We start from the raw sequence: 15,097 nt of genomic DNA on the forward strand, positions 1-15,097 counted from the left end.
CAATCAAAAGCCTCCAGAGGACAGGGAAGCTCAAACTTCAATATCCCTACCCCCACAGACTGCATGGAGAGATCTCCTGACAAAGCTCCAAGAGGGGAGACTGTCAGAAAACCCTAAAACCAAAAAAAAATGAGAGGAGCAAGAACACAGACAAATACAGGGCATAAAGAAGGGGGTAAACATGAGCAAACAACAGAAAAAGAAAAAAGAAATTACAATTGACAGCTTCTATACAGGCAACGAACAAAGAGCAAATGAAACAGAGGAAAATGGAATAATCGAGAAATAAATCGGAAATCCCAGCAAATTGGATACAGGCTGTAGAAGGACTCAAAATGAAATTCAAAACACAATTAAGAGAGGCTGAAGACAACTGGGAAAAGAACTTAAAAACTAAGATAAGTCATCTGGAAACAGAAAATAGTGTCTTGAAATCCAAAATCAACCAGCTTGAAAATGAGGCAAAGAAGATGAAAGATGAGGCAAAGGAGATGAGAGATGAGGTAAAGAGAATGAAAGATGACGTCCAAAGAAAATCAGACCAGAAGGAGAAGGATGACCAAAAAGCCAGGGATGAAATCCAGTCTTTACGAACCAGAATACAACAACTAGAATTAAGTGACCTCACAAGGTAGCAGGGCACTATAAAACAAAACCAAAAGAATGAAAAAATTGAGGAAAATATGAAGCATCTCATTCACAAAGCAGAAGATTTAGAAAATTGTTCAAGGAGAGACAATTTACAAATCAGAAGACCATAACAAAAGAAAAGGGCTAGACATAATACTATAGGAAATTATCCAAGAAAACTGCCCCAATATTCTAGAACAAGAGGAAAAGTGGAGATTGAAAGAATCCACAGATCACCTCCTGTACTTAATCCCCAACTGACAATACCCAGGAATGTTATAGCCAAATTCAAGAACTATCAGACCAAAGAAAAGATATTACAAACTGCCAAGAAGAAATCATTCAGATACGATGGAACCACAGTAAGGATAACACAGGATCTGGCTGCATTCACACTGAAGGACCGAAAGGCATGGAATATGATGTTCCGGAAAGCAAAGGAACTAGGTCTATAACCAAGAATCAACCACCCAGCAAAACTGACTATATTCTTGCAGGGGAAAGTATGGTCATTCAACAAAATAGAAGAATTCCAAGAATTTGTAAAGAAAAGACCTGACCTGAACAGAAAATTTGATGCCCAAGCACAGAACTCAAGAGAATCATCAAAAGGTAATTTAAAAAGAGGGGGAAAAACAAAACAAAACAAACTTTTTTTAAGAGACTCAATAAGTTAAAATGTTATGTATCTCTATAAGAAAAGAGGTTATTGGTAACTCTTAAAAACTGTTATTATCACCTGGGCAGCTAGAAGAATTGAACTAAGAGGGAACAGTGACAAACTATAGAGGATGAAATGACAAGACATAAATAGGTATATAGATATATGTATGCATAAATATAAATACATGTGTGTGTGTATATATATATATAACTAGAGATAAAAAGGGGTTAATACTAAAAGAAATGGGAAAAGAAACAAAAAGGGGGTAAATTTATATGTCACAAAGAAGCTCATGGTGGGAGGGGGGAGAACATCAATACACTGGAAGGGTAAAGAGGTTGGAGATAGGAAATACTCAACTGTTATGTGAATTGAAATTGACCCAAAGAGGGAAGAACAATCCAATCCATTGGGGCAGAGAATAAATTTGCACCCTATAGGGGAATAGAAGCGTAACAAATGGACTGGTGGTGAGGGAAGCAGTATAAGGGAGGGAGAGGGTGGGGAGTAGTTTTAAAAAGACTGAAAAGAAAATAAGGGGAGGGGGAATAAGAAGGGTGGGAGGAAGAAAGGGAAGTAAAATAAAGGTGGGAACTAGGGTGACTGATTAAAAACAAGCATTAAGGTAGAAGGAAACAGTGAAAGAAGAAAAGGCAGGACTAGGAGTAGAAATCAAAATTCTGGGAAATATATAGCTGGTCGTCATAACTCTGAATGTGAATGGAATGAACTCACCCATAAAACACAAGCAATAGCAAAGTGCATTAGAATCCAAAACCCTATCATATACTATCTACAAGAAATACACATGAGGAAGGTAGATATGCATAGGGTAAAAGTAAGAGGATGGAGCCAAATCTATTGGGCATCAACTGACAAAAAGAAGGCAGGAGTTGCAATCATGATATCTGACAAAGCCAAAGGAAAAACTAAATCTAGTTAAAAGAGACAGGGAAGGTAATTACATCCTGATAAAAGGCAGTATAGACAATGAGGAAATATCAGTACTCAACATGTATTCATCAAATGGCATAGCATCCAAATTTCTAAAGGAGAAACTAGAGGAGCTCAAGGACGAAATAGATAGAAAAACTATACTAGTGGGAGACCTGAACCTTTTTCTATTCGAATTAGATAAATCAAACCAAAAAATAAAGAAGAATGAGGTAAGAGAAGTGAATGAAATCTTAGAAAAATTTGAGTTAGTAGATATGTGGAGGAAAATAAATAGGGATAAAAAGGAATACACCTTTTTTTCAGCAGCACATGGTACATTCAAAAAAATTGACCATGTATTAAGGCATAAAAATATTGCAAACAAGTGCAAAAGAGCAGAAATAATAAATGCAACCTTCTCAGGTCACAACGCAATGAAAATAATAATTAGTAAGGGTACATGGAGAGGTAAATCAAAAATTAATTGGAAATTAAACAATATGATTCTCCAAAACCGGTTAAAGAACACATTAAGAAACAATTAATAATTTCATTGAAGAAAATGACAATGATGAGACATCCTTTCAAAACCTATGGGATGCAGCCAAAGCAGTACTCAGGGGGAAATTTATATCCTTGAGTTCATATATTAACAAATTAGGGAGGGCAGAGGTCAATGAATTGGGCATGCAAATTAAAAAACTAGAAAGTGAACAAATTAAAAATACTCAGATGAAGACTAAATTAGAGATCCTAAAAATCAAAGGAGAAATTAAGGAAATTGAAAGTCAAAGAACTATTGATTTAATAAATAAGGCTAGAAGCTGGTACTTTGAAAAAACAAATAAAATAGACAAAGTACTAGTCAGTCTAATTAAAAAAAGGAAAGAAGAAAACCAAATTGACAGTATCCAAGATGAAAAGGGAGACCTCATCTCTAATGAAGAGGAAATGAAGGCAAACATTAAAAACTATTTTGCCCAATTATATGACAACAAATATGACAATCTAGGTGATATGGATGAATACTTACAAAAATATAAATTGCCTAAACTAACAGAGGAAGAAATAGATTACCTAAACAACCCCATATCAGAAAAAGAAATTGAACACACCATCAAATAACTCCCTAAGAAAAAATCCCCAGGTCCAGATCGATTCACAAATGAATTCTAGCAAACATGCAAAGAACAATTAATCCCAATATTATACAAACTATTTGGCAGAATAAATAAAGGAGTTCTACCAAATTCATTCTATGACACAAATATGGTACTTATTCCAAAGCCAGGAAGGTCAATAACAGAGAAAGAAAACTATAGAACAATCTCCTTAATGAATATAGATACAAAAATCTTAAATAGGATACTAACAAAAACACTCCAGCAAGTCATCACAAGGATTATTCACTATGACCATGTAGGATTCATACCAGGAATGCAAGGATGGTTCAATATTAGGAAAACCATCCACATAATTGACCATATTAACAAGCAAACTGACAAAAATCACATGATTATCTCAATAGATGCAGAAAAGCCCTTTGATAATACAACAATTCCTGTTGAAAATACTAGAAAGTATAGGAATAGAAGGGCCTTTCCTAAAAATAATAAACAGTAAATATCTAAAACCATCAGCAAACATCATCTGCAATGGGAATAAACTAGAAGCCTTCCCAATAAGATCAGGAGTGAAACAAGGATACCCATTATCACTTCTATTATTTAACATTGTAGTAGAAACACTAGCAGTAGCAATTAGAGAAGAAAAAAAAATTGAAGGTATTAAAATTGGCAATGAGGAGACCAAGCTATCACTCTTTGCCAATGATATGATGCTCTACTTAAAGAATCCTAGAGAATCAACCAAAAAGCTTGTCGAAATAATCAACATCTTTAGCAAAGTTTCAGGATACAAAATAAACCTGCATAAGTCATCAGCATTTCTATATATCTCTAAACCATTTCAGCAGCAAGAATTAGAAAGAGAAATTCCATTTAAAATCACCCTAGACAATATAAAATACTTAGGAATCTATCTGCTGAGACAAACACAGGAACTATATGAATACAACTACAAAACACTCTCCACACAATTAAAACTAGATCTAAACAATTGGAAAAACATTGATTGCTCATGGGTAGGATGAGCTAACATAATAAAAATGACAATCCAACCCAAATTAATTTACTTATTTAGTGCCATACCCATTGAACTACCAAAAAAACTTTATTACTGAATTAGAAAAAAAAACATAACAAAGTTCATTTGGAAGAACAAAAGATCAAGGATATCCAGGGAAATCATGAAAAAAAAAAGCAAAGGACGGAGGACTTGCAGTCCCAGATCTCAAACTATATTATAAAGCAGTGGTCATCAAAACAATTTGGTACTGGCTAAGAGACAGAAAGGAGAATCAGTGCAATAGACTTGGGGTAAATGACCTCGGCAAGACGACTAGTCTATGATAAGCCCAAAGATCCCAGTTTTGGGGACCAAAACCCACTATTTGATAAAAACTGCTGGGAAAATTAGAAGCCAGTATGGGAGAGATTAGATTTGGATCAGTATCTCACACCCTACACCAAAATAAGCTCAGAATGGGTGAATGATCTGAATATAAAGAAGGAAACTATAAGCAAATTAGGCGAACACAGAATAGTATACTTGTCAGATCTTTGGGAAAGGAAAGACTTTAAAACCAAGCAAGAGCTAGAAAAAAATCACATAATATAAAATCAATGATTTTTATTACATCAAATTAAAATGGGTTTGTACAAACAAAACTAATGCATCCAAAATTAGAAGAGAAGCAACAAATTGGGAAACAATCTTAATTACAAAAATCTCTGACAAAGGTCTAATTACTCAAATTTATAAAGAGCTAAACAAATTGTACAAAAAATCAAGCCATTCTCCAATTGATAAATGGGTAAGGGACATGAATAGGCAATTTTAAGTTAAAGAAATCAAAACTATTAATAAGCACATGAAAAAGTGTTCTCAATCTCTTATAATCAGAGAAATGCAAATCAAAACAACTCTGAGGTATCACCTCACACCTAGCAGATTGGCTAACATGACAGCTATGCAAAGTAATGAATGCTGGAGGGGATGTGGCAAAGTGGGGACATTAATTCATTGCTGGTGGAGTTGTGAATTGATCCAACCATTCTGGAAGGTAATTTGGAACTTTGCCCAAAGGGCACTAAAAGGCTGTTTGCCCTTTGATCCATCCATAACACTGCTGGGTTTGTACCCCAGAGACAATAAGGAAAAAGACCTTGTACAAAAATATTCATAGCTGTGCTCTTTGTGGTGGCAAAAAATTGGAAAATGAGGGGATGTCCTTCAATTTGGGAATGGCTGAACAAATTGTGGTATCTGTTGGTGATGGAATACTATTGTGTTCAAAGGAATAATAAAGTGAAGGAATTCCATGGAGACTGGAACGACCTCCAGGAAGTGATGCAGAGTGAGAGGAGCAGAATCAGGAAAACATTGCACATAGAGACTGATAAACTGTGGTACAATCGAATGTAATGGACTTCTCCATTAGTGGCAATGAATGCAGTGACCCTGAACAACTTGGAGGAATCTATGAGAAAAACCACTATCCACATTCAGAGGAAACACCGTGGGAGTAAAAAAAAGAAGAAAAACAACTGCTTGAATACATGGGTCGAAGGGATATGGTTGGGGATATAGACTCTGAATGAAGATCCTAGTGCAAACATCAACAACATGGAAATAGGTTCTGATCAAGGACGCAAGAAATACCCAATGAAATTGTGCATCGGTTGGGTTGCAGGAAGGGTGGGTGGAGGAGAGGGAGGGAAATAATGTGATTATTGTAACCAAGGAATAATGTTCTAAATTAACTAAATAAATTAATTCAAATGGAAAAAAGGAAATAGCACCCAAATGGTACTTTGAAGGGCAACCCCCACAAATGTGTTCCAAGTCACCTTTAGGTGACTTTGAAAAAAGCTGCCCAAGATTGAGGATACTCCACAGCTTTTCTATTCCAAACTATAATTGATGAGCCCCCATCAATGTGTTAAAGTTTACTAAGTAGCCATTTTAGTCCAAATTAAAAGCATTTAAAGAAATAGAAATAGCATTGAAAGAAAAGAAACAATGGATGATTTCCCTAATAATTCTGATCTTACTTACCCCCCCCCCCAAATACACACACAATCAGTAGGAACAGTGGGCATATGTAGGGAACAAATTTGGAGAGATACATGCATGGCCAGGACACAGGCATGGAAGGGAAAATCATGTATCTGACACTACACATCTATTGATATCTCATGATTTTTCTCTCACTAATTTTGCATGTTCTGTAGTTTTTCTAGGGACACAGTCTCATCTGACATTTAGTCTCTTCTTGCTATTGCTTCTTGATGCTCTCATAGCCTACTGCTCAGAATTGTTCTATTTTGTTTTGTTTTTCGTATGACTCCATAGCACCCATGACATAAAAAAATGAATGATCGATAGAGCATAGTTATATCTATATACATAAAATACACAGAGATGATATTTAAGTCAGTGTATAATATATAATATAGTATAGTATAGTGGTAGTCTCTCGGTGACTGAGAATGACACTATAATAAATATGTTCATATAGATACAGGGTGAAAAGAGACTGAATATATCATCTACTCCAAACCCTTCATTTTGCAGATGAGGAAACTGAGATTCAGACAAGCTAAGGGAATGTCAAAGTGTTGCAACCTGCTCAACAAATGAGTCAGGGGTCTTGGAAGGCTGTGAGAAGGATGATGAAAGACAAATGGGATCTGGAGGATCACTGAGGCTGATAGCTGCAGGGGAGAGGTTTATTGGGAATAGCTACTATTTTGTAGAGAGGGCAAAACAAGCTGGGGTCTTTGCACAAGCTTTCACATACACAATGAAAGTAAATGATTGGTAAAGTGATACCATGTATTCTTGTTTACCTCCTCTAGGATATACAATGGATTCTATAAGATTATAAATCGACATGTAATAGTCTAATTTAGATTCCCAAGGAAATGCATATATCAGTGATTTTGTAGGGTGAGGAGGATGGCTGAGGGTGAGGGGTGAGTTATGCGACCAGCATCAGCTGTTCTATGGTCCTCAGCTTTGCTGAGGGTCTTAGGCTTTGCCTCCTACAGTGAATTTCACCCTGAAATTAAAAGGGTCAGATCTTCTGCCCAAGGTCTTATGTTTGTGCTCTAAGGCTTTTGCTATACATGAAAAATGGCTCACCATTGTTCTAATGGGCACAGAGTTGCTTCTGATTACTACAAGGTATTTCACAGGTCTATTGGGCACATGTGTGAATCTTAAAACTGCTCAGACCGTACCTTAGAAGATTTGGTTGAGCAAATTCCCCTATTGTAACGATGGAGGTACTTGATCAGGAATATATTGTGAACTTTTAAAATTACTCCACCCTACTCAGACAGTGCCTTAGGGGAAGATAAAGTTGTGAACTCCTGATGGAACAATGAAAGTCCCTAACTCATACTTATAGTGAAGCTAAAACCTTATGCTTGGTCTATTTTTAGATCTAATACAAAAAGGGGCTTAGTACCTATAAAGGTTAAATTAATCACTAAAAGGTCAAGCAACTTACAAAAGGCAAGCTTAGCAAGAGAGGTGTGAAGTTTTAATCTAACCAGAGAAGATGAGAACCAAAGAAGATGAGAACTAAGAATGAGCAGTCCTGGGAAAAGTGTCTACTATGATTGGTAGATGTGAAAATTTAGGGGAGGTGACATAAGAGAAAAATCTCTTTAAAAGGAGGTCAATTGAATTCAGTTGGGACTCTGAACTCAGTCCAGGTGTTCAGGAGTTCAGTGGAGGATTGGAGCTTGCTTGAGACGATCTTGTGGTGAGTGATGAAGACTGACTCGCTCAACCTTAGGCTCAGGCCTAGGCCATTTTGGCCTAGGCCCTTTCCTACTGCTTGGCTACTCTCTCTCTCTCTCTCTCTCTCTCTCTCTCTCTCTCTCTCTCTCTCTCTCTCTCTCTCTTTCCCCTTAGTTCCTTCATTTATATTAATTAAAATCTCCATAAAACCTAGCTGATTTGGGTATTTTCATATTTGGGAATTTTCCCATGGTGACCACTTAATTTTAGATTTAAAATCAAGACCCTTTATCTTTACAGTTTGGCAATTCACAATCTTGGAAAACCATGTTTTAGAGGTTACACGTGATTGGAGAGATCATCTCTTCTTCTGGCTATGTGGGAAGAATGATGAATAACCATTAGGCAACCCATGTCTTCTATTGGTATCTTTGTGATGCCAACAAAAAAGGGGGGAAAGACTCTCAACATGTCGGATAGCCTCTCTACTTAAAAGTTATAGAGTCCATGGAGGAGTATTATATAGGAAAGGAAGGCATGGAGGGATTTGCTTCATTAGAAGCCATGTCAATACACATTTCTGGGCTGGGGATTGGGAAAACTGAGTTCAAATTCATCCTTAGAAACTTACCAGTTGTGTGACCTGTAGCAACTCATTACATCTCTATTTGCCTCATTTTGCTCAGGTATACAATGAGGATAATAATAATACCTACCTCCCCGAGTTGCTATGAAGAACACTTAGCATATTTCTTGGCATGTAGTTGGTGTTTCACAAATGCCCTTTTCCATCTTTTCTCAGTGAGATCACAGATCTTTTGGGGCTATTTATTTGTGCAGGATGTTAGCAATTACAAAGCACTTTCATCATGACAATTCTTCAACTGGTCAGGGAAATTTTCATTGCCATCCTTTACAAATAAGGAAACTGAGTCTCATAGATGTTTAATGACCTGCCCAAGACCATGTAGCAAGTCATCTGCAAAGTAGGGATTCAAGGGTCCCAGTTACAAGACTATTCCTCTGGTCCCTCTCTAAGAGTGTAGAAATTAATCTTAAACACTCACACATATTCTTAGTAGTCATTTTATTAAACCCTTCCACAAACAGGAAGGAATTTGTTCTATGTGATCCTTGATACCTGGAAAAGCTCCCGTGGAAGAAAACACTCTATTTCCCAAGATTGTGTATCTAATCATGAATAGGTAGAAGATCCTCTGCCTCACTGGTTCACTTAAGGAGTGATAGAGGTCAAGAGAACTTCCCAATATTGCAGAACCTGGTAGATGAATCCATTCTCTACTTCTATCCCTCCTTTCCTCCGCCATTGCCTGGAGCAGCAATATAGCTTATCCTCAGAAATTTCTGGTTCTTTTAAAAATCTTGTTCATTTGATAATTAATGGGTTTTGTCTCCAGGTAGAGATAAGCTGATTTTTAATGAATTCTGAACAAGAGTTTTCTAGAAAGGAGAAGATATAGAGCAATGAAAAGGGCAAGAGGTAACCTGTGAGACCAATTGGTTTAGCCTCCATTAAGTTCAGTCTCATATCAAACAAAATAATATTTGTAAAGCATTTAGCACAGAAAGCATTACACAAATGATTACTCCCTTCTGACACAAAGAAAGGCTGCAGCAACATATGAGTAAAAAACAACGAGCTTTTTCTAAATCTATTTTTAATAGCATGCGATTGTCTGACTCTCTCTGAGATAAGTAGGGATTCAAACCTATTTCAGATATGGTTAGTAATAGTGCTCGAGCCTAAGCTTTTATGCATTTGGTCTGACAGGCTGAAACAGGTATGTAAGTCATGTCTCCAAGAAAAATAGCTTCTATGCAATATGATAAACCAAATCATATATAGGTCATGTACCTAATGCCTATGGAGGCAAGAAAGGAAAGGGAATGTGCTTCCTTTTAACACCTGATCCCCAGGCACTTTCATAGCTATGTGATTTGAATCAATATGTTCTTGTGTTCACTGGCAGTTTTCCCTACACAAAGGATAAGGATTTGGTGGGAACAAAATAACATGCAGAAAGAACTCATCATTCCAATCAATGACAGCTAGCAAGTAAGGGGCTACCCAGAGCTTGCTTCTGTACTTTGGCCCCATCTATATTTAGCATTGCATACGGAGGATCAATAAGCTGCCAGGGAGAACTATTTCATCCCGTGTTTTCTGAATATGGGTTGCCTAGCAGACTACCATGAAAGAACCACTGAAAATTTGAAATAGGGCTGTATTCTCTGCAGTTCTAATAAAACCCAATATGCTTATCAAGCTTGAACTGGCCATTCCCAAGATACTGTTGGTTTCTCCCAGAAATGCAGGAAAATGTCGTTAAAAAGTAAAAAAGAGAATGGACATTATGAGCATTAGGGAGGAAGAAAGGGGGACATTGAGTCTTTCTTTAGCATTTTAATCACATTGTTCATCCCAATAGTCTAACCAAGGTTTCTCATTATTGCTCACTAAATGAAATTTAAACTTCTTTGGCAGACAGGTGAGGTCCTTCAGTCTAGCATCACTTGACTTTTACAATAGAAATAATAAGCTGCCATGCAGAGTTTTTGTTTTATTTTGTTTTTTAATTACAAAAAGATTAAAACCACCCTCAAGACAATTTGTTCAGAGGACTAAGGCTCTACTCATTGATAGAACCTCCTGATAGCATAGTATGAAAGTCAGCCCATAAGTAAGCAGCAGTTGACTTCCCTTAGGCTTAGGCAACAGATCAGCAAAGTCAACCCAAATGGAAGGAAACCGAGTTCAACAGAATTCATGCAGTGGTTGTTCAGTCATTTTCAGTCATGTTCAACTCTTTGTGACCCCAATTTTACTTATACTTTCTCATTTGGACATCACAAAATGCTATGATATAGGTGTTATTGTTGTTATGACTGTTTGACACAGATGTGGAAACTGAGGCTGAGAGAAATTAAATCATCTGCCCCAGAGATTTATAGTGGTTGTATGTCTATGGAAGGATTGAATTTAGATCAACCTGATTGCCAAACAGTACTATATCTATTTCTCAGTTTCCTCATTTATAAAATGTGAAGGTAGGATTAGGTGTCCTCTGAAGTCCTCTCCATCTCAAAATTTGTAACCCAATAATCATAGAATGTGCTCAACTATGATTTTAGAGTTCTGACATTGAAACATGCTATCCACTTTCTGGCAGAGGGGATAGACTCAAGTTAGAGATTAATATACATATTTTCGGGACATGGTCAATACAAGAATTTGTTTTTCTTGTTTTTTCTTTCTGTTTTAATGAGACACGGGGTTGAATGGTAAAGAAAATGGATTTTGTTCCTTAAAAAATAAAATTTCAAAATGAAAATAAAATCATATAAGGAGAAGGAAATTGTGGAGAATTGACATTTTAGGATATTTTGGAAGGATTAGTCAATAAACTTTTCTAGTTTCTTTATACTTTTTCATCTTTTTTCCTCTCTCACTTATTCCCTTTCTTCATTCCTTCTTCCCTCCTTCCTTTCCTTCTTCCCTTTCTGTCTTCCTTCCTCCCCACTCTAATTACTTCCCTTCCCTTCCCCTTTCTTTCCTTTATTTCTTTCCCTTTATAATTATTTACTAAAAGTCTCTATTTGACTTTTGAACTACTTCTATGAGTTACACTAAATTCTTAATAGCTAAACTTTCTGAGAGGCACAAGCCTATTATGATGTACAAATAGTGTTCTACTGATCATTATGAGTCAAATCTGCTTGCTTGACCAAAGCAGAACCAGTTGCTCACTTGCCCTCCATATGGTGCAGCTGCATCTTCCAGAGAGGAATTCCTTTTTTGGACAGAGCTTTTGGCAATTCAGAGGTAACAGACACTGAGAGAACAAGGGAATAGATCAACCTAAGAATGAGATTTAGCTGTTGATAGCTCTGCAAATTTCACATAATCCCTTGCCACGAGCAGATTCTGCAGTGTAATTTTCTGTTAAAAGTTGGAAAACTATATGTCCCTGAGAAAAGAAAAGTGATTGGATATTCTAATAGCCTTACACGCAGGATGGCTTCTCACTATTCTCTGTATCTCACTCCAGTCATGCCTATGTGTACACAAGCTTTGTGAATATTTAGGGCATGGCACTGTAAAGATGATTTTAGGGTTGTGACTTTAAAAATCTAGATTTAATTGGTCACCATATAAAATACCCAAGTCAGTCTGGAAATTTAATAGTAATTTAATTAATATAGAGAGAAGAAATTTAAGGAGAAGGAGGAAAGAGGATATCGAATTTCTCCTGCCTGGTCTATGCCAGGGGGAGTTTAAAATCCCCACCTCTATGTCTCTGAAGAAGATTAGAGGCTTCTAAAAGGATAAAGTTGGAAGGTAAAGGAGGAAACTCAGCCAGAAACTCACCACCAAAATGGACAATAGCTTGTAGCTAAGATGCCAAAAGCTCAGCACACTGCTCTCAGCTAACTCTCCACGGCCAATGAGGGAAAGAGCCCTGGAGAGATGAAAAATACCAAATATATAGACCTTTCACTTTGTGTTTCCTCCTCTAAATTTTCAATCTACCACTCACATCAAAGACTTTCTCCAGGACTGCCCATACTTTTAGTTCTCATCTTCTTTGATTAGATTATATCTTTAGAGTTACCTAACACTTCTTTGTTAAGTTCACCTTTTGTTAGTTACTTGACCTTTTTGTGATTAATTTAACCTTTATAGTTACTTAACACCTTTTTGTATTAAGATCTAAAAATAGACTTAGCTTAAAGTTCTAGCTTCACTATAAGGTGAGAACTAAGTACTTTCATTGTTCAATCAGGAGATTACAACTTTATCTAAGTAGGGTGGAGTAATTTTAAAGTTCACAGCACAGAAATGGAGAGCATTTGGCATGGAGATGAGGATCTGTGGGATGACAAGAATTGTAACTTGGCCAGGGTGACTTGGACAGGGACGCCTCTGTCTCCTTCCTATTAAAAATGCTCTTTGAGTTGGTCCATTCTCCAACCCATAATTTAGAGGGAATGTGACATCCTGAAGGCAGAGGTTTTGTTTAGTACCCCCTGGACCATCCTCCAAAAGACATTTTAGAGTCAGTGTCCTAACATAGAGCAGTAAGAGTGCTGCCAGATAAGGACACAAATTGCTTATTCTTCTCAGGAGAAGACAATGATGATCTGCTGTTATCCAGTTGTTTCATTCAAGTGTGGCTCTTTGTGACCCCATTTTGTGTCTTGGCAGTGACAATGGAGTGGTTTTGCTATTTCCTTCTCCAGCTCATTTTACAGATAAGGAAACTGAGGCAGACAAGATTCAGTGACTTGCCCAGGGTCACACAGTTAGGAAATGTCTGAGGCCAGATTTGAACTCAAGAAGATGAATCTTCCTGAATCTAAACCTGGTGCTCTAGTCACTGTACCACCTAGCAGCCCAGTTATTTTATAAGTAGAATTTATTTCTCACTTTAAGTTTTAAAAGCTCTTTCACATTGGTATCTCATTTTATATTCACAATAACTCTAACAGAATAATGTGTTACAGAGGAAAGAGTACTGTATTTAGAGACAAAAATTACCTTTGACTGCCACCTACAATCTTCATTACCTTTGTAGTTATGAGTTGCAAGGGTTTAATGGACAGGAGCATGTGACTGAAATCTTATGATCCTGGGAGTGTTGGAATCTTTGGGATTCACTTGAGAGAGAAACTGTGACTCTCTGGATCTGGAGACGAAAGGAGAGAGAAGTGTGGCTGAATCTCTCAGAAGACCAATTCCCAAGACACTAGCCTGTGAAGATCCTTTGGCTGTGGTGAGGATTCTTCAATCATCTGCTGGCCAGGCATTGAGGAGCTATCTTCAACTTGGAGGAGTTATCATTTGTGGACATTTCACCTTGGATTCCTGTTTTAGCTCCCATAGACTCTATTGTAAGATTTGGCTTCCCTGTTTGATTTGCCTTTAGGATATTCGTGTAGTTAGAATTATTAATTTAGGAGTTGAAATTAAGGATATAAAGATAAGGTCACCCTTTCTTTCACTTTCCTTCTCCAAAACCCTCTCCTCAATCTCAAATAAATACAATTTATTTAAATGTTAATCCTTTTATGTTTTCCCTTCCTAAAATCCTGGTATTATACTTTGGATGTCTTTTAAAAAAAAAAACAACCCTTTACTTTCTGTCTTAAATTCAACACTCTGTGGTTCCAAGGCAAAAGAGTACTAAGGCTAGACAGTGAGGGTGAAGTGACTTGTCCAGGGTCACACAGCTTTAAAGTGGCCCTTGGGTAAGTCATTTCTCATTTAACATCACTAGCCTCTTATTTCCTCCTTCATTAAAAGAATAAGTTAGATTAGGATACTTCTGAAATCCCTTGTAGCTCTAAATCTGTGACATCTCAATTTTTGAGGCAATTTGATGGCACAATAGGTATATTACTGGATTTGGCGTCAAGAATACCTGGGTTCAAATCTGACCTGATACACTTGCCATTCTTGCAACCTTGCACAAGTGACCTTCTCTCATCCTCATTTTCCTCATCTATGAAATGGAGATAAAGGCCACTATGAAATGGAGATAAAAGGATGTAGTGAGGATAAAATGAATAACACATATAAAATGGGTTATAAACCTTAAAACACTCCATGAATGCTAGCAATTATTATTCTTGTTTATAGAAGAAGGGATAAGGCAGGCATATATGCCTTGATGAAAATATGAGAATGGAATAGCTGAATTTTTATACCTAGTCTTCTATAGTATTATCCAATTGACTGAAGGTGAATAGAATTCAAAATCTCTCTGGACTTGTTGATTTTTTTTGAAGTTCATTTGATTCCACAGAACAAAATCCAGTCTTTCATCCAATACTGAGTCTGGCATTCATATTGTCCAGGGAGGGGGAAAGCCTTCATATCCAACAGATGTAAATTACAGAAGGTCATGACAATATGACTAGATCATGCAATCTAGAGTTGAACAGATTCTTAATTGATTAGAGATGATTAAA

At 36.8% G+C, this 15,097-nt stretch overlaps 1 long non-coding RNA gene across 1 annotated transcript in view; it reads right to left on the reverse strand.

Annotated features, from left to right (window-relative positions):
- Positions 1–1,564: 1,564 nt before the first annotated feature.
- Positions 1,565–15,097, reverse strand: part of LOC130455410 (uncharacterized) — a 30,808-nt gene continuing 17,275 nt past the window's right edge. Inside the window, exon 3 of the long non-coding RNA XR_008913364.1 lies at positions 1,565–13,812. This is a non-coding gene — a long non-coding RNA (uncharacterized LOC130455410). The remainder of the gene's footprint in view (positions 13,813–15,097) is intronic.

Source organism: Monodelphis domestica, chromosome 7, assembly GCF_027887165.1.
Source record: "Monodelphis domestica isolate mMonDom1 chromosome 7, mMonDom1.pri, whole genome shotgun sequence".
NCBI classification, from domain to species: Eukaryota; Metazoa; Chordata; class Mammalia; order Didelphimorphia; family Didelphidae; genus Monodelphis; species Monodelphis domestica.